General features: G+C 33.6%; 1 protein-coding gene across 2 annotated transcripts in view; it reads right to left on the bottom strand.

The window, feature by feature from the left end:
• MICAL-like (protein) overlaps nucleotides 1–3366 on the bottom strand; it is a 113454-nt gene extending 110088 nt beyond the window's left edge. Inside the window, exons 1-3 of one of the 2 annotated variants that reach the window (XM_074128897.1) lie at nucleotides 3201–3366; nucleotides 2190–2220; nucleotides 1314–1567 (exon numbers count right to left, since the gene is read on the bottom strand). The gene's annotated coding sequence lies outside the window, so the exon portion shown is untranslated. The remainder of the gene's footprint in view (nucleotides 1–1313; nucleotides 1568–2189; nucleotides 2221–3200) is intronic. The other variant, XM_074128899.1, reaches the window with a different exon arrangement.
• Nucleotides 3367–17962: the final 14596 nt, after the last annotated feature.

Genomic DNA, 17962 nt, shown 5'->3' with positions numbered 1-17962 from the left:
TTATCCTTTTAACCTAGATTTTAATAAATAAGAAATTTTTAATACTTTAATTATTAATCAGAGGTTTTTTAATTCTTGGTCTCTGAAGCATTCAATTTTGTCTTTCATCTTTAAATTGCGTGCTCTACAAAATAAAAACATGGACTTCCTCCTTTAGAATGCTCGCAAACTTTTAATTTGGCACCAACTTTGGAATAACTGGGGTGAGTTGGTTTTCGCGATAACCAGGGTAGATAGTTTTTTGTGATTTTGAACTGGAAAGTCCAGGGGGCTTTCCGGTTTAGTCTGGGGGGGGGGGTTCCTCTTTGAAGAGCTTTCTTCGGCAATGGTAGTAAATGTGAAAGCAGTAACCGTGGTTAATAGTAGGCCAGAGCTGGTTATACACCAGATTATTTTTACTTTGATGTGGCAGTTGATTTAATACTTGTTATTGCAATGCAGGAATTCAATTTCGACAATGTAGCAGAAGTGCCAAGGAATAAAGACAAGTAAAAGTTCCATGTTTTCAGAAAATATATCAATTTGTAACATTACCAACAATGAAATGCTAATAATAAGACGCTAAACCCTCCTCTCCACCCAAACAAGAGAATCTCACACACGTGTGTTTCAGTTAATATTGATTTTGAAACTCCTTCGTATTTACACAGTAAATATGTAAATCCCATTCCGCCTCTCCCCCACTTTCAGAAATTCCATCCCACGGGAGAATTATTCATGCGAGTTTAAGGTAAAAACTTGTAAACATGAATAGGTACACCATTTTCAACAATAAAACGTTAATCTACATAATATGTAAAACGTATCATAAATGGAATATCATTGTTTCATAACTTTGGGAATGAGATGTTAATAAAACGGTACATATTTGTTTAACATCATGTAAATCTACATGTAAAACATTGGAGGGGGTGGAAGACAGAAGAAAGAAGGTTATTAATGTAAGGTTATTGTTTAATAAAACAGCTGATTTATTGAAATTATTAAACAGCTGTATCAATTTGTAGGTTAAGATAAAAAACAAAAAAAAGGTCTACCTTATCCGATATCTATAGTTTTGTGTTTGTGTACAAAACGATAAAAATCTGTGGTGTAGACTCACTGGACTTCCTCTGACTTTTATTCTCAAAATTCTAACTCATTATTATCCCCCTAACTAGGAACATTAGAGTCAAAATTATTATGCTAAACAATTTAGAAGGAACCAATCCCATTTCTCCTCATAAAACTATCCTGTATTCAAATTTTTATAGGGAAAAAATTGTTTCCAGTAAAAGTTGTAGATTTCTGAGTTTGTAAACTATAATACTTACTCACTTCCTGGTTCTGTAAGTCCTTAAAGTAGGACCTGGAACTCCTCAACAAGTTTTTTTCCCCATTCGTCTCCCGGTCTACGGCCTTAAGGCGCCATCTTCTTCAGCTCCAACCCGGACGAAGGTCTTCTTCCACATCATCCAGCCATCTAAGTCGAGGGCGCCCTCGAATTCTTCTTCTGCCTCCTGAGGTTTATCTTTTAACAGTTTTCAGGGCACCCTTCCCGCAGGCGTCCTCTACACGTGTCTTGTAACTATTATATGAAAGTTTAAATAAAATCTGATTTCAGAGAATATCTCCAAATTTGGAGAAATCAAATAGTTAAAGTGCCCACTTCCGGTCATTTTTTTCCTACAAATTTAGAAATTTAGTCTTAGATTTGATTCTAATTGGTTATTATACAGATAATAAGCCAATCCCAATAAACACTAATAGCACTTTAGAGGAGAAATCTGATCACTTATCAGCCCTTTCACAAATAATTCGAGTTTTTCAGCAAAAAAAAAAAAAGAAAAAAGTTTATAATAAAAATTTGTAATTTAACGTACAATTATCGTAATGAGTTTTAAAGGAAATTGTAGGACCCCTTTTTGGGAAAATCCTTAGAAAAAATAAAAATAAAAATCTATCCAGTAAAGATGAGCTTCCGGTTAATAGATAGTGACGTCATTGTGACATTCACTGTTAGCATCTAAGCTATAAAACGGAAACTTCCGGTGCGTACACTCAAAATCAAAAATTTGTACGGTTATTAAGAAATAAAATTTAAAAAAAAAATTGTAAATTCAAAATTATATTGTAATGAAATTGCAAAAGTTCAAATATTAAAATGCACAGAACATAAATTGGAAAATGCAACAAGTAAATAAACTTACCGCAGGAAAAGCTAGCTTCTTATTTTTCTTTCTGGGAAAAAAAATAAATCCACTATTAATTATTATTTTATGTATACATGGTGAACCAGTAAGTATTGTCCATAGGCCTACTGTGTGTCAGTACATCTAAAGTGGAGTTCAAATGACGTATTGGCCAACTTCATATTTTCCACTGTTCTTGAGTGACGTCACTTTTAATTTTTTTTTCTTCTAAAATCATTACTTATTTCCAATAAAAATGTTATTACTCAGAAAGTTTTTTGATCCGAATTCAATATTGATGACACGGTTAGAAAGACAGATAAATTTTCTAAAAAACTGATACCATTTCGAAGCATAAGTTATTCTCCAAACAGAATATTTATAAAAATATTTCCTAACATTTTCTCAAATATTTCAGAGAGTTTAGAATTTTTTTTTTTTTTCCTTCCTTATTTTAAGACAGCCTACTTTAAAATTGACTACTGGCCCATCTAAAAGAGTTTTCAATGAATTAAACAACTAGATAAACTAACACTGTTGAGTGCTCGTGAACACGTTTTCTTGCAAAACAAACGTAATATCTCGTACGAAGATAAAAGGAATCCTGGAAAATGATATACCGTTAGAAAGCCCCATTAGACAAGGAAACTTTTATAAAAAAAAAAAAGTGCCAGCACCTAGGATCTTCGTAAGAAGATTGAGGCTGTTTGGAGAATAATTTATGCTTCAAAATGGTATCAATTTTTAGAAACTTCATCTAGCTTTCTAACCGTGTCATCAGAATCGAATTCGGACTAAAACTTTCTGAGTAATAACATTTTTATTGCTAAAAAAGTAATGATTTTAGAAAAAAAAAGTGACGTCACTCAAGAACAGTGGAAAATATGAAGTTGGCCAATACCTCATTGAACTCCACTTTAGATGTACTACACACAGTAGGCCAATGTACAATACTTACTGGTTCACCCTGTATATTATATTTTTTTAAATATTATATACATAAGGGCAGAGATTAGATCCAGTGGTTACCGTATACTAAATTCTCGGAGATCCTGTTTTCCGAATCCCAGCTGCTGGTCCTTTAAAGTTTTCTCTTCCTAGACCTGCTTACCAGCTCACTTCCGGCGATGCGACAGTGTTGACTGGAACGAGAGAAAATGCTCCGTGCACCAATAGTTTTTGATGTTTTACCCGCCTTAAATTAGAAAAAGAAAAAAAAAAACTCAGATACAATTAGAAAATATCCCAGACTTAAGTAACAGGTACTTTCTATCTGAATGTAGATTAATAAGTAACAAGTCATTCTAAGATGATAAGTAAATTTACCATTAAAAAAAAAAGAAAAGATAATGATATGCTTTCTTTCGAAAGCTTTAATGAAGCTTAAAATTAGTGAAACTTTTTTAATGTAGATTTCTTTCTTTTGATATTTATATCAAAGTCAATGTACTTTGATAAAAACATAAAAGAAATAAAAAAGATAAGATTAATTTTTTGTAGCCGTGAAAATAAAACGATCTTACCTTCATTTGCAATAAATAATAATGAAAGGTATTAACGATCATTTTCAGCTTTCGAAAATCAAACTTTCAAAAGGGAAATTAAAAAGGGGACCTTGAGAAAGAAAAACTGTAGAGGCACTCATATGACTTTCACTTACTGGAAAAATCTATTTCATTCTCTTTCTTTGAGTTTCGTATTATTACTTTATCATAGTATTTGTTAGTAAAATCTTGAAAAGAAAATACAAAAGAAAATTCAACATGCTAGTACGATAAATGATTTTTTTTTTTTATTCTGAGGTTTGCTCAACTATTTCTGGGAGTTCAGTACGAAAATACTTAGACGCAATAAGTATGTATTAAGTTTAAAGTACAACTTAAAAGCGGTCCGGAAAAAAAAGTCATTAAAAAAATCGATTCAGTAAAGTGGTGCTTCCAAAAAAAATTAAATAAAAATAAAACTTTACAGCGTTACTTCCGGTTTTTCTGATTTTTAATCAAAAACTTATTTTAACACCCTCTGGCGGCATCTAAGGACGGGACATTTCCGGTAAGTGGAAAATCATCACGGAACAAGTAATTTGTTTTTTGTTTTTTTAAGTGAACAAAAAAAAAACTTAGTAAGCTGTTACTTCCGTTGTAAGTTACTGATTTTCAAAGCGTGTTAACCTGTTATAAAATAAGAAAACAAGTTTTCCATTTTGAGACCTCAATACAGGCACAATTTTTCTGTTAAAATCACTCCACTTTTTCTTTTTGAAAACTCAGCGGAGGAAATTACGTATGATCACACTACTTTCTCTTATTAACGAGTAAGAGAAAGTAAATAAATTGTTTATATAAAATATTAAATTATATTATGTATTATTTACCAGGACAAGGGCCAAATAAATCATCATTTATCAAGAAAGATGTTGGTAGAAGATGATAACGTGTTGTATGGTAACATATACGTAATATTTATGTGTGTGTGTGTGTGTGTGTGTGTGTGTATATTTTACATATGTAAGCATTATGAGGCAAGAATGTTATGGTCCATTTCTCTAGCATGCTGTTATAATATATCTTGTAAAATGATAAAGGAAACCTGATAATTTTCTTTTATTTCCCTGCAGCTTATTAAATATTCTCTAAAAGAAAAATTGATTTATTTTCCGAGATAGATGTTAGTGCTTAGAAGGATGCGGTAGAGGAGGAAGTGGAATTTCTTGGGCGATATTTTGATGGTATTTCCGGTTGGGCCAAAAAAAAAAAAAAAATCAAATCTCTTTGTAATGGTCGTTCGCTGTGAGCACTATCTCTACTAGACTAGTAGTGGTGATCAATGATTGAAAATGGCTCTTGGTAGCCCAAAATTAGGATTCTTTTTTAACGAAAACTATGTGTACGTATTGTAAACAGGAAGTTACGGGGAAAAGCGTAAGAGCCATTCTCGTGAAAATCACAAGAGAACCAGCCATGCATTTTCTTCAGTCACTTTCTTTTTCGATTCGGAAATTTAAAAAAAAAACAAATTGGAGACCTCAAAATGGAGATTTCCACCGGAAGTCGTCTCACAATTATGATGCCATCTTTGACTTAGTAGGGGTGAAAACATAATGAGTTTTTAATTAAAAAAAAAAAGAGCTGTCAATATGGAGATCAAAAAAGAAAGATCTAACGACACGTATTCACTTTCTACTCTTATTCTACCCAATATGTCCTCTTCATCCCATTTCTTGCATTGACGATATTTTCTATCCCCTCTATTCCCCTCTATCCCCTCTACTCTTTGTCTTGTTTCCTTTCAGTTTTCCAAGCACGTAAAGTTTTTTCTTCTTCTTCTTTTCTCCAGATGATTGTCTTTGCTTTACCTTCGCTGACAGACGGCCAAATGTACGCTACCATTACTTAGTCCATCCCTTCCAAGCAAGAAGAGCAAACTGTTTGGATTTAGAAGACGGACCAAGTGAGAGCTGTACGAAGGACAGGTGAGGGCAGCGCTGATGACAATAGGCCAGATAACTAAGGGCCGTAGAGGTAGAAAGAATGGAGGGCCCCCTCATATTCCATTTGAACAAAAAAAAAAAAAATACTTCAAAAAAAAAGAAGAGGGGCCTAGCCGAGCTAGCTCTCTATACATATATATTTATCTATGAGAGAACAGGAAACTTCCCACCGCTCCGGTGGTCCATGCTCAAATCATCTCCCTGGATGCTTTACCAATTTCATCTGGAGATGATAGAGGGACGTCTCTCACTGCTCGGCAAAGTACACACCGTGGAAATGTATACTTAATCCTAGTCGGCACGGAAGTTATACTCTACTAATATTTTACTCCTTAACAAAAAACTTAGCTTTTAAAAAGTCAAGTATAAGGATTGATTAAACGCTAAAAGGTACACAAATCAGCAAGTTACCCATCATTTCATTGATACTTCATTGATATCATTTAAGTAATTTTACTGCATTAATATTTTTTAGAATCTATTAGATGTCACAGACCCTAAAGGCTACAAAGATACCGTAGGAAAATTGAGAAGATTTAGGAACTGGCTCTGTTAGCCTGCTCAGAGGAGCAGTTACCCGGGGGGCACCACGTGGAGGTAGAGCTCAGAATTTGGCCCCCCAAAATAATACCATTCTTGCCTATATAAAACCGCATTCCAGCCAGTTTTGACCCCCTAAAAAGCAGGCTTATTAGCAAATGTCAATATTATTATTGGCATCCATCACCTGCGAAGGTACGGGGTGAAAACCAGTGATTTTGGAATACGGTTAGCCGCGAAAAAAATTTGGCATGAATGGCGGAAAATAGATTATTCGCGTTTTGGGGGAAACAAAAGAAATGGAACAAGAAAAACCAACAACAACAACAACAACAACAACAACCAACAACAAACAACTGAAAATCGAAAAACGAGAGGAATGAAACAACAAAACAACTGAAACAAAACCAACCAACAAAAACAAAATACAATGTAAAAACCTGAAAATACATAGTAAAAATACATAATTTATATAAATACATAATATATAAATAATATAAATATGAATAAATATTTAAAATAATCATATAGAGAAAGAAAGCATGCTTAGTAACTTAAGAATTGACTGACCATTGCTGCTCTACTTGGACTTGAAGTTCCGAAGAAGGATATTAGTAGTGGCCATATAAATGAATCATTATGATTCTATTTATTTATAAAATGACAAGTGTCATTTTGTCATGCACTAAATATATTTCATGCACTAAAGAGTGGTTGGCTGGTTGATGTGTAGCTGAAAACTTTAATTAAAAAGCAAATTATAAACTTTAATTTTGATATTACTTTAATTATCTAACTAATATATTGTATTGGTCCACCTGAAAACCCTAACTAAAAAGCAAATTCCAAACTTTAATTTTGATATTACTTTAACTATCTAATATGTTGTGTCATCCTTCTTCTTGAAGTTCCTAAAATGCCCTAATAAATTGAATCATAATTATGGATAAACTCGAAGTATTTGTCGTTGACGGAAAAGATAGTTCGCAAAGAATAGTAATTACTAAGTAAAATTTGGCCAACTATAAAAATATTTAAATTTTGATAAGGAGATTTTAGCGTGCTACTCGCTGTAGGCGAGCCTAGAGCGAGTGACACGCTACTAATCGCGTCCGAACGTCATCGATATAACCACTATAATTCCCCAGCCTACCTGGTCTGCTGTAGGTTGGGATATGTAACAATATCTTGCAGTTACATATCCATCGATGTTGCTTCTTCTTCTTCTGCACCGCATCAGAGTAACGCAAAAATATAACGCAAAAAATGATAGCGCATTACATTGCGGAATTTAGAAAAATAGAAATAAATAAATATAAAAGAAATTAAATTGAAAAAGTTGAGAGCAATCTCCGATAAAAACACTCCCGGAATTTGAACACTCCCGGAACTTTACCACTCCCGAGCTGAAACAGAGAAAACAAAAAAAAAACAGCCTCCCTTTGGAGGCAAGTGGTTTTTGTTATGTCTGCATGTGTTTATTGCTTTTGTTATAAAGAGTGCATGGTATTCTGAGCTGGGGTAACCGTAGGGTCGCTACTCCCCAGGTAGCTGCATGCATCAGCTACCCCTTGCGGTATTTATTGGCAATGTTACCGGAACCACAAAAAAAAAAAACTGCCGGAAATTACTAATAGTCAATCGTAATTTTTGGATCGAAGAAAAACTAGTCGCAAATGAAGAATAAATATTTTTTTTTATCCACTATTTTACCGAAGAACGAACAGTAATCTTTTTCGACCAAAGGATGCAAGAAAATGCGAAATTAATATCAAAGGAAATCTATTCTACTGTTTCCGGTCTGCAATAGTTGGTTTAAAACAGTTTAGTGGACAATATGAACCTGGAAAGCTGGAGTGAAGTATGTCATTTGTCTATTCACAGCTCTTCTGTTGGTAGTCCAGGTTGAAATTCCTGGACCAGGACTTCAGGACTGTACCGGGTTAAAAAAATATAAACCATTCCATTAACCCACCTTATCAAATCCAACAAATTCAGATCACGACTGAACTCTTCGCTTTGTAAAACACAAGATACCATCAATGAAATTCCTAACAAGTTGAATATCAATGAAGTAATACTAAGTAGAATATATATATTAGGAATTTTATCTTTTATAGAAAAAGAGAAAAAAATTGTCAAAGTTGGGTGTTTTTCAACGTTACGCTTTTTCGTGCAGTTTTTGACGATCAACCCTTATACAACTGTCCTACCGGACAGTTTTAATATATTTTAATTTGAAAGTTAATTAAAAAAGCTAATGTAATTTTTTGTTTATAACACCTTCTAAATTATATATTTACTTTTAATTGCAAATTTAGGGTATAGATCGAACAATTAATGGGTTTAACTGCTAGATGTTTTAATCTCAGTTAGAAATGTGAAAAGTCTAAAAGCCGTTTGATACCAAAGCATCAAGTCCTTAAAAAATGAAATAAAATAGTAGTAAAAAAGTGTTTCAGGAAATCTGTTAGAAAAAGTGTAAAAGAAATTGGATAGAATTCAGCTTCGTCTAGTGTTGAATTCAAAAGAAGAAAAGAGACTTCAATTCAAAAATAAATAGAGCTACCATCTTTGTACTACTCCAAACAAAACGATACTCTGAACGATTATTACTATCCCATCAAATCCAGTCTCTTTATCCCATCAAATCCAGTTCATCTATCTCATCTAATCCAGTACATCTATACCATCTAATCCAGCTCAACTATCACATCTAATCCAGTATATCGATCCTCTCTAATTCAATACATCTATCCCATCCAGTTCATCTATTCCATCTAACCCAGTTCATATATCCCATTTAATCCTTCATCTATCCTACAAATCCGGTACATCTATCCCATCTAACCCAATGCTTCTATCACATCTAATTAAGTACATCTATCCCACCAAATCCAATTCGTCTATCCCATCTAATCCAGTTTATACATTCCTAGATAATCTCTAATCTCTAATCATCGTACACTTCAAAATAAAATTTACCAGACGTGACAAATGATTATTCCAAATTTCTTGCATCTTGAATTCAATATTTAGCCTATTAGGATGCAAATCTTCAGCCTTAAATGTGTGCACTAATCAAGCTTTCTTTGTAAAAGGAAAACATAATTAGGCTAAGCACAATTAGGCCTTGCTTTTCATAAATAATGAAGGTAAAGTAAATGAACTAAAATTCCAAACTAGAATGTATTTTGGTAAATTAAGTGACTATCAGAAAACCAAAAATAGTATATTCAGTTATAGTATTTTTGTAGTTATATATCTAAAGTTATAGTACGTATATTTCCGGAACAGTTTGTCTGGGTGTTACAGAGTTTTCTGTTTGAATGTGTAAAAATTAATAACGACTGAATTTGTAGGACAATTTTTGCATAAATATTGGACGTGATCTTTTATTTCATATTTAAACCAAAATTTATTATTGCTGCCAGATTGAAACTTGTATTTAGTTCTTTTAAATAAAAAACTTTATAGAATTTTCCTAATATGCCTTCTTATTAGGCCGGGTCTAAATGAACAAGAACTAACACGGATCAATTCAGTACGAAACGGAAGATCGCAGAACGGCTTATATCGGTAGCATGCTACCCTAGAAGAATTACGAAACCAATACAGCGACTAGATACGTGTAAATCGACCGGCCCCTCTTCACGAGCGACGCGCTTTTCTCCGACGAGCTAACAGCCGACGCGGATTATTTGCGTCGTTATTTTAAAGGAATTGACCGCGCACGGCAAATCAAAAAGTAAACGCCGTATCTCGTCGAACTATAGACCCAGCTTTAAGTTTACAGAAATTTCTCAATTTCATTATCTTTGAATTCGATCTCAGAAAATAAGATTCTCAGAGTCTTATTAGAACATACAGAACGGTTAAATCAGATCATGTGTGAAGTTTTAAGACATAGTTTTTTTTAATAGTTATTCTCATTGTTCTTGCTTAGTGATTTCCATCCCATCTTTGTGAAAAACTTACGAGTGTATAAAAGGCTCATCAATTCAGAACCACATAAGACAAAGGAACACAGTTTATGAACAAGATGTTACAAACCACAATTTTATCTTTTAACGATTATTCCTATTTAGAGCTTTAAAATATTATCCATTTATTTTTACTCGCAACAGGAGTAACAAACAGCTCGCGATTATATCTGTTTCTGGAGAAAATTTAACTGATTTTCCGAATAGAAAAACCTTTTTGAGCAAACTTTCAGCCCAAGAAGTAAAGCTAATTGAAAATTACCATAGATACGGTTGCTTCTCTATTATAGTTAATAACTATTATTCTCTGAATTATTCCATCCTACTATCGATCCTTGATACAAATAAGATTAAATTCACCAAGATTCTAATTAAGATTCCCGTTCATTAATTGCACCTTTTGTACTAAGTGCACTACTTCATACATTAAATATAGTATGTACTTAATCGTGGTTGTCCTTAGATGGAAAAACTTGTCGTATTCGACAAAATATTTGTTTCCATAATCAGGACTAAAATAAACAGTTCAAAGATCAAAATACTGAGCAAATGATAAATTATTTTAGAAAATATTATTTTGAAATAGTTTCTCTTGAATTAAAATATTTGTATCAATTTTATTTACAAACTACAATAGTTTTTTAAAATTTAAACTTGAAAGTTTATTTTTCGTAGTTATATTGCAAACTATACTAGTGTCGACTAATAGCTTTTCGAAGAATGGCAATTCTTGTAGACTGACTTTAAGATTACAATGAAGTGATATTGAATTTATTGAAAAGTAGAATAATATTCAATAAAAATTATTAAGAAAAATGAAATTTAGCATCATTGCAAAAAGAATTTGCTTATAAGCAAATAAAGATAATATAATATAGCATTGTGGGATAAAAATTAAACTTAAATTTAGTTAAGTTTCATGACAAATAAAACAGAAAAGTAAATGACAGTAATTAACTTTAAATGAATTTTAATAAAATAAATTGAGCTCATTTCACTGACAAAACTTAAAATACAATATTAAATCAATAATTGCAATTTATTAAGACGAGCTTTGTTTGAAGTAAGTGATTATAGCTTAATCTTGAATGAGCAAATAATGGATGGATTTTACAAAAAGTAAAGTTGCAAACATGAGCGATCTTATTCCGGTAAAATGTTAAATGTTTGGCTCTTTGTTGTGTATTATTTTAGATCAAGTCGAGTAAATTCTACTGAATATGTCCCAATGACTTGTTTAGTTTTTTTTCTTGTTAAGAATTTACTATTTAGATAAATTGTTTACCACTGTTTTATTGCGTAGTCTTGAGTTCATTCAGAATTATAGATTTATCGGAAGTGAAATTGCGTGCCCAAAAGGTTATTTTAAATCTCAAATTTTGTGTTTGAATATTCTAATTTTTAAATGTTGTGACACCTTACCAACGTATACTGTGAACAATTATCAGAACATTTTTTTCGACAATTTGGTTCAACTCAATCGTACTGCTTTGATTTCATGTTACTAAAGCCAATTACATTACTTATTTCTTAACTCCTAACAACAAACATCATCACAATCTGTCTTTTAGCTAACAATATCCATAATCCACTTCTTTTATCGTATTTATACTATCAAAACATGTTAAGCACCTCGTATCTGAGATGACTCAGGTCTGGCTGCAGTCCAGCTTCTGCAGTTACCTCGATACAGGTCTTTTGTTTTGTTAGCAGATGAAAAAAAAGTGATATTAGATTTTTATAGCGTAGACTATATATTGTGATGCTTGCTGTTTAAGTTAAGTTAAAGAAATTTATCATTAAGTAATATGAAATGAAGAAGTCCAATCGGGTGAGGAAGTTGAAATTCTATGTCCTGATTGTTCTAAAATATACAAAGGTCTCAAATAATATCTATTTAATAATAGAATATGTAGTCACAAAATTTGACTTCAAAATAAATAAATAAACCTTCTGTGAAAGCTACAACTTGCTATCCCTAAAATCACTACCTTAATGAACTCAAAACTAGGATATACGTAAATGGTGAACAATAACCAAACAGAAACACTTACTAAACAAGACAAAGACATTTATCTCAGCAGAATGTTTTAATCGACTATTTCCCATTTACATAATACAAAATATAAATCCACACATTTAAATTTATATAATCTTTCGTTGCTTGCACATTCCTTTTTCAAATACCCAAAATACACCATTATTAATTTTGCCACATGTCATCATAGAAATGGGTTTATGAATTGAGAAAATCGATTATACACTTTAAATACCGGTAGAAGTGGAAACGACTGAACTAAGATCAGTAATAAATTTAATCATTAAGTCTAGACGGAAAACAAAGAGGTGAACCCCCCCAAAAATAATCTGATTTACCGTTCTGTTAGTTCAGTAAGTCTATGATCCTTACTACGATTAAAAATAAAATGAAATTAAGATTTCTTTCTGCAAATTAAGAAGACAAATAGAAATTCTGTAAAGTTTATTATTTACAACTGAAGTTTCAGTCTCGAAAACGATTTTAAAGTTTGGTTTATTGCTGAAAAAGATCACATACTAAATATGCAATAAGGCCTACTCCACAACTTAGAAATTTGAACACATAAAAATAGAACATCTCATGCAAAACAAGACCAGCTGATTTAGATAGTAGTAACGGAACTCTAACTGACGAGTTGAACCGATTGTTTTTTTACAATAAACTTTTACGTTATTTGCAAGAACATAAGCGTAAGGTTTGAAATTTTAGTCAGTATATGTTCAACTTTTTTTTTATTCCTGTGTAGCCATTAAGTTATTTATTATCTCAGTTTGTTAAAAGTTCTGTTCAAAGGAAATAATATTATTCAGATCAGAGAATGAAGATTGCATTCCTAATTGGTCAAATATAAATTTAAAACTTACCCCAGTTTTGGAATAATCCTTTAAAATTTACCAATTTGCCACACGTACTAAAGAAAACTTCACTTGAAACTTGTTGATTCGGGGGTCCAAAAATGGCATTGAAATTGATTGAAGAAGTTGGCTTAAGAAAAAGTGGATCTTTTGCGGACGTTGTTAAAGAGCTGAGGCAAGTTGTAGTACAGCCATCTGGATCTTGCTTTCTTGATCACTTCAAAATTGGTAAGGAAGATTATGGCCTCGAAATTAATCCTCTCTGATTGAAGAAGTAGGCTTGAAGATAGTTGGACCGTGTACGGATGTTATTAATGAACTGAGAAAGGTTGTAGAAGTCATTTGAGTTTGGCTTTCTTGATCACTTCAAAACTGGTAAGAAAGATTACTGCTAGAAAATGAATGTTCTCCGAGAGAGGAAATAAGCTTCAGAAAAGATGAATCTTACGTGATGACCTTAATTTGTTGAGTGGGGTGCGGATAAATAATAGAATAAAACAGCATGAAAAAAGTGTTTCTCAGAATAATAAAAAGTGACGAAGAATTGGAAAGAATTCAGCTCCGACTAGAGCTGAGCTCAAAAGAAGGCAAACATATCAATTCGAAATGGAATAAAAGTAGCTTTCTTGTTCTACGTCGAACAAACGGTAGAATTGATACACTCCGACTACGATATAAACGATTATCCCATCTAATCCAGAACATCTATCCCATCCAATCCAGAACATCTACCCCATCTAATCCAGTACATTCACCCCATCTTATCCAGTACATACTTATATTCCATCTAATCCAGTTCATCTATCCCATCTTATCCAGGACATCTATCCCATCCAATCCAGTACATCTAATCCAGTACATCTATCCCATCTTGTCCAATTCATCTATCACATCTTTTCAAATTCAGCAGTCCAATCTTATCCTATTCAGCTATTCCACCTTATCCAAGTCAGCTATCCCATCTAATCCAGTTCATCTATCCCATCTTATCCAAAACATCTATCCCATCTAATCCAGTACATCTATCCCATCTTGTCCAATTCATCTATCCCATCTTTTCCAATTCAGCAGTCCCATCTTAACCAAGTCAGCTATTCCACCTTATCCAAGTCAGCTATCCCATCTAATCCAGTTCAACTATCCCATCTAATCCAGTACATCTATCCCATCTTGTCCAATTCATCTATCACATCTTTTCCAATTCAGCAGTCCAATCTTATCCCATTCAGCTATTCCGCCTTATCCAAGTCAGCTATCCCATCTAATCCAGTACATTCACCCCATCTTATCCAGTACATACTTATATTCCATCTAATCCAGTTCATCTATCCCATCTTATCCAGGACATCTATCCCATCCAATCCAGTACATCTAATCCAGTACATCTATCCCATCTTGTCCAATTCATCTATCACATCTTTTCAAATTCAGCAGTCCAATCTTATCCTATTCAGCTATTCCACCTTATCCAAGTCAGCTATCCCATCTAATCCAGTTCATCTATCCCATCTTATCCAAAACATCTATCCCATCTAATCCAGTACATCTATCCCATCTTGTCCAATTCATCTATCCCATCTTTTCCAATTCAGCAGTCCCATCTTAACCAAGTCAGCTATTCCACCTTATCCAAGTCAGCTATCCCATCTAATCCAGTTCAACTATCCCATCTAATCCAGTACATCTATCCCATCTTGTCCAATTCATCTATCACATCTTTTCCAATTCAGCAGTCCAATCTTATCCCATTCAGCTATTCCACCTTATCCAAGTCAGCTATCCCATCTAATCCAGTTCAACTATCCCATCTAATCCAGTACATCTATCCCATCTTGCCCAATTCATCTATCACATCTTTTCCAATTCAGCAGTCCAATCTTATCCCATTCAGCTATTCCGCCTTATCCAAGTCAGCTATCCCATCTAATCCAGTTCATCTATCCCATCTTATCCAAAACATCTATCCCATCTAATCCAGTACATCTATCCCATCTTGTCCAATTCATCTATCACATCTTATCAAATTCAGCTGTCCCATCTTGTCCAGTTCAGCTATCCCATCTAATCCAGTTCAGCTATCCCATCTAATTCAGTACATCTATTCCATCTAATCCAGTTCAGCTATCCCATCTAATTCATTACATCTATCCCATCTAATCCAGTTCATCTATCCCATCTTATCCAAAACATCTATCCCATCTAATCCAGTACATCTATCCCATCTTGTCCAATTCATCTATCACATCTTATCAAATTCAGCTGTCCCATCTTGTCCAGTTCAGCTATCCCATCTAATCCAGTTCAGCTATCCCATCTAATTCAGTACATCTATTCCATCTAATCCAGTTCAGCTATCCCATCTAATTCATTACATCTATCCCATCTAATCCAGTACATCTATCCCATCTAATCCAGTTCAGCTATCCCATCTAATCCAGTACATCTAACCCATCTTGTCCAATTCATCTATCACATCTTTTCCAATTCAGCTGTCCCATCTTATCCAAGTCAGCTATCCCATCTTATCCAAGTCAGCTATCCCATCTAATCCAGTTCAACTATCCCATCTAATCCAGTACATCTATCCCATCTAATCCAGTACATCTATCCCATCTTGTCCAATTCATCTATCACATCTTTTCAAATTCAGCTGTCCCATCTTGTCCAGTTCAGCTATCCCATCTAATCCAGTTCAGCTATCCCATCTAATTCAGTACATCTATCCCATCTAATCCAGTTCAGCTATCCCATCTAATTCAGTACATCTATCCCATCTTATCCAGTACATCTATCCCATCTAATCCAGTACATCTATCCCATCTTGTCCAATTTATCTATCACATCTTTTCCAATTCAGCTGTCCCATCTTATCCAAGTCAGCTATCCCATCTTATCCAAATCAGCTATCCCATCTAATCCAGTATATCTAACCCATCTTGTCCAATTCATCTATCCCATCTTATCCAAAACATCTATCCCAACTAATCCAGTACATCTATCCCATCTAATCCAATATATCTATCCCATCTAATCCAGTACATCTATCCCATCTAATCCAGTTCAGCTATCCCATCTAATCCAGTACATCTAACCCATCTTGTCCAATTCATCTATCACATCTTTTCCAATTCAGCTGTCCCATCTTATCCAAGTCAGCTATCCCATCTTATCCAAGTCAGCTATCCCATCTAATCCAGTTCATCTATCCCATCTAATCCAGTACATCTATCCCATCTTGTCCAATTCATCTATCACATCTTTTCCATTCCAGCTGTCCCATCTTATCCAAGTCAGCTATCCCATCTTGTCCAATTCATCTATCCCATCTTATCCAAAACATCTATCCCAACTAATCCAGTACATATATTCCATCTAATCCAGTACATCTATCCCATCTTGTCTAATTCATCTATCACATCTTATCCTATTCAGCTATCAGATTTTGTCCAATTTATCCTATCCTTCCTACATCAGTCCGTATACCCCATCTAATCCAATTCATTTATCCCTTGTACTCCTGTTCATCTATCCCATCCTCATCCAGTACATCTACCCCATCTTATTCAATTCATCCGTCTCAAGTAATCCTGTTCATCAATACCCATCGACCTAACATCTAATCATTAAATACTACAACAGAGGATTCACCATTAAAATAAGAAACGATTATCCCTAACTTCTCGCAGTTAGATGTAATTTTTAGCCTTCTAGGATGCAAATATTTAGCCTTGAAAGTGTACATTAGCAAAGCTCCTTTGCCCAAGACAAAGCATGAACTTCAACAACTGATTCTTGCTGCATAAAAATAATAAAGATAGAACTAAGTGAACTCAAATTCCAAACCAGATATTCTTAAATCATGTGAAGTTCAGAGAAACCAAAATACTACTGCACTGCAACAGGTAGTCTGGGGTGTTTGGAGAATTTCTCTTCGAATGTCTAAAATTTTCTACTGACTGAAAATGTAGGGCAATGTTTACTTAAATACTAGACGTGATCTTCTTATTTTAAACAAAGTTTATGATTGCTATCAGACTGAAACTTGTATTTAGTTCTCTTAAATAAAAACTTTATAGAATGTTTCGTATATGTCTTCTTAGTAGGCCGGGTCTATAAGAACACGAACTAACACGATCAATTCAGTAAGGAACGGAAGATCGCAGAACGGCGTATAACGGTAGCATGCTACCCTAGAAGAATTACGAAACCAATACAGCGACTAATACCGTGTAAATCGACCGCCGAAAAGCGAAAAGCCAACGCAGATTATTTTCGTCGTTTTAAAGGTATCGCCGCGCGCGGCAAATTACGAAATATACGCCGAATCTCGTCGAACGATAGACCCAGCTTTAAGTTTACAGAGATCTCTCAATTTCATTATCTTTGAATTCGATCTCAGAAAATAAGATTCTCAGAGTCTTATTAGAAGATACAGAACGGTTAAATCAGATCATATGTGAAGCTTTAAGTCTTCATTTTTCTTAAGTTATTACAGTTCATAATATAGTGATGTCCAACCCACCTTTAAGAGAAACCTTGCTGAATAAAACCTTTCTCAATTCAAAATATTTTCAAAGTAACACAGCTTTAGAACATGAAAGCACAACTTTATCTCTCACCGATTTTTCCATTTAGAGTGAAAGATGCAAGCATTGAGCGATCTTTGCTGGTAAAATTAAATGTTTGGTTCTCTGTTGTGTATCATTATTTTTATTAAGTTAAGTAAATTCTACTGAAATTGTCAAGTGACTTGTTTAGTTTTTTTGTTAAGTATTTACTATTTGGCTAAAATGTTAACCATCGCTCTATTGCACAGTCTTGAGTTCATTCAGAATTGTAGATTTATTGGAAGTAAATTGGGTGCCCAAAAGGTTATTTTAAAT

This window comes from Rhodnius prolixus, unplaced genomic scaffold, assembly GCF_049639745.1.
Source record: "Rhodnius prolixus isolate KJV_2025 unplaced genomic scaffold, Rpr scaffold_9, whole genome shotgun sequence".
NCBI classification, from domain to species: Eukaryota; Metazoa; Arthropoda; class Insecta; order Hemiptera; family Reduviidae; genus Rhodnius; species Rhodnius prolixus.
This window is presented reverse-complemented; position numbering and strand designations above follow the sequence as displayed.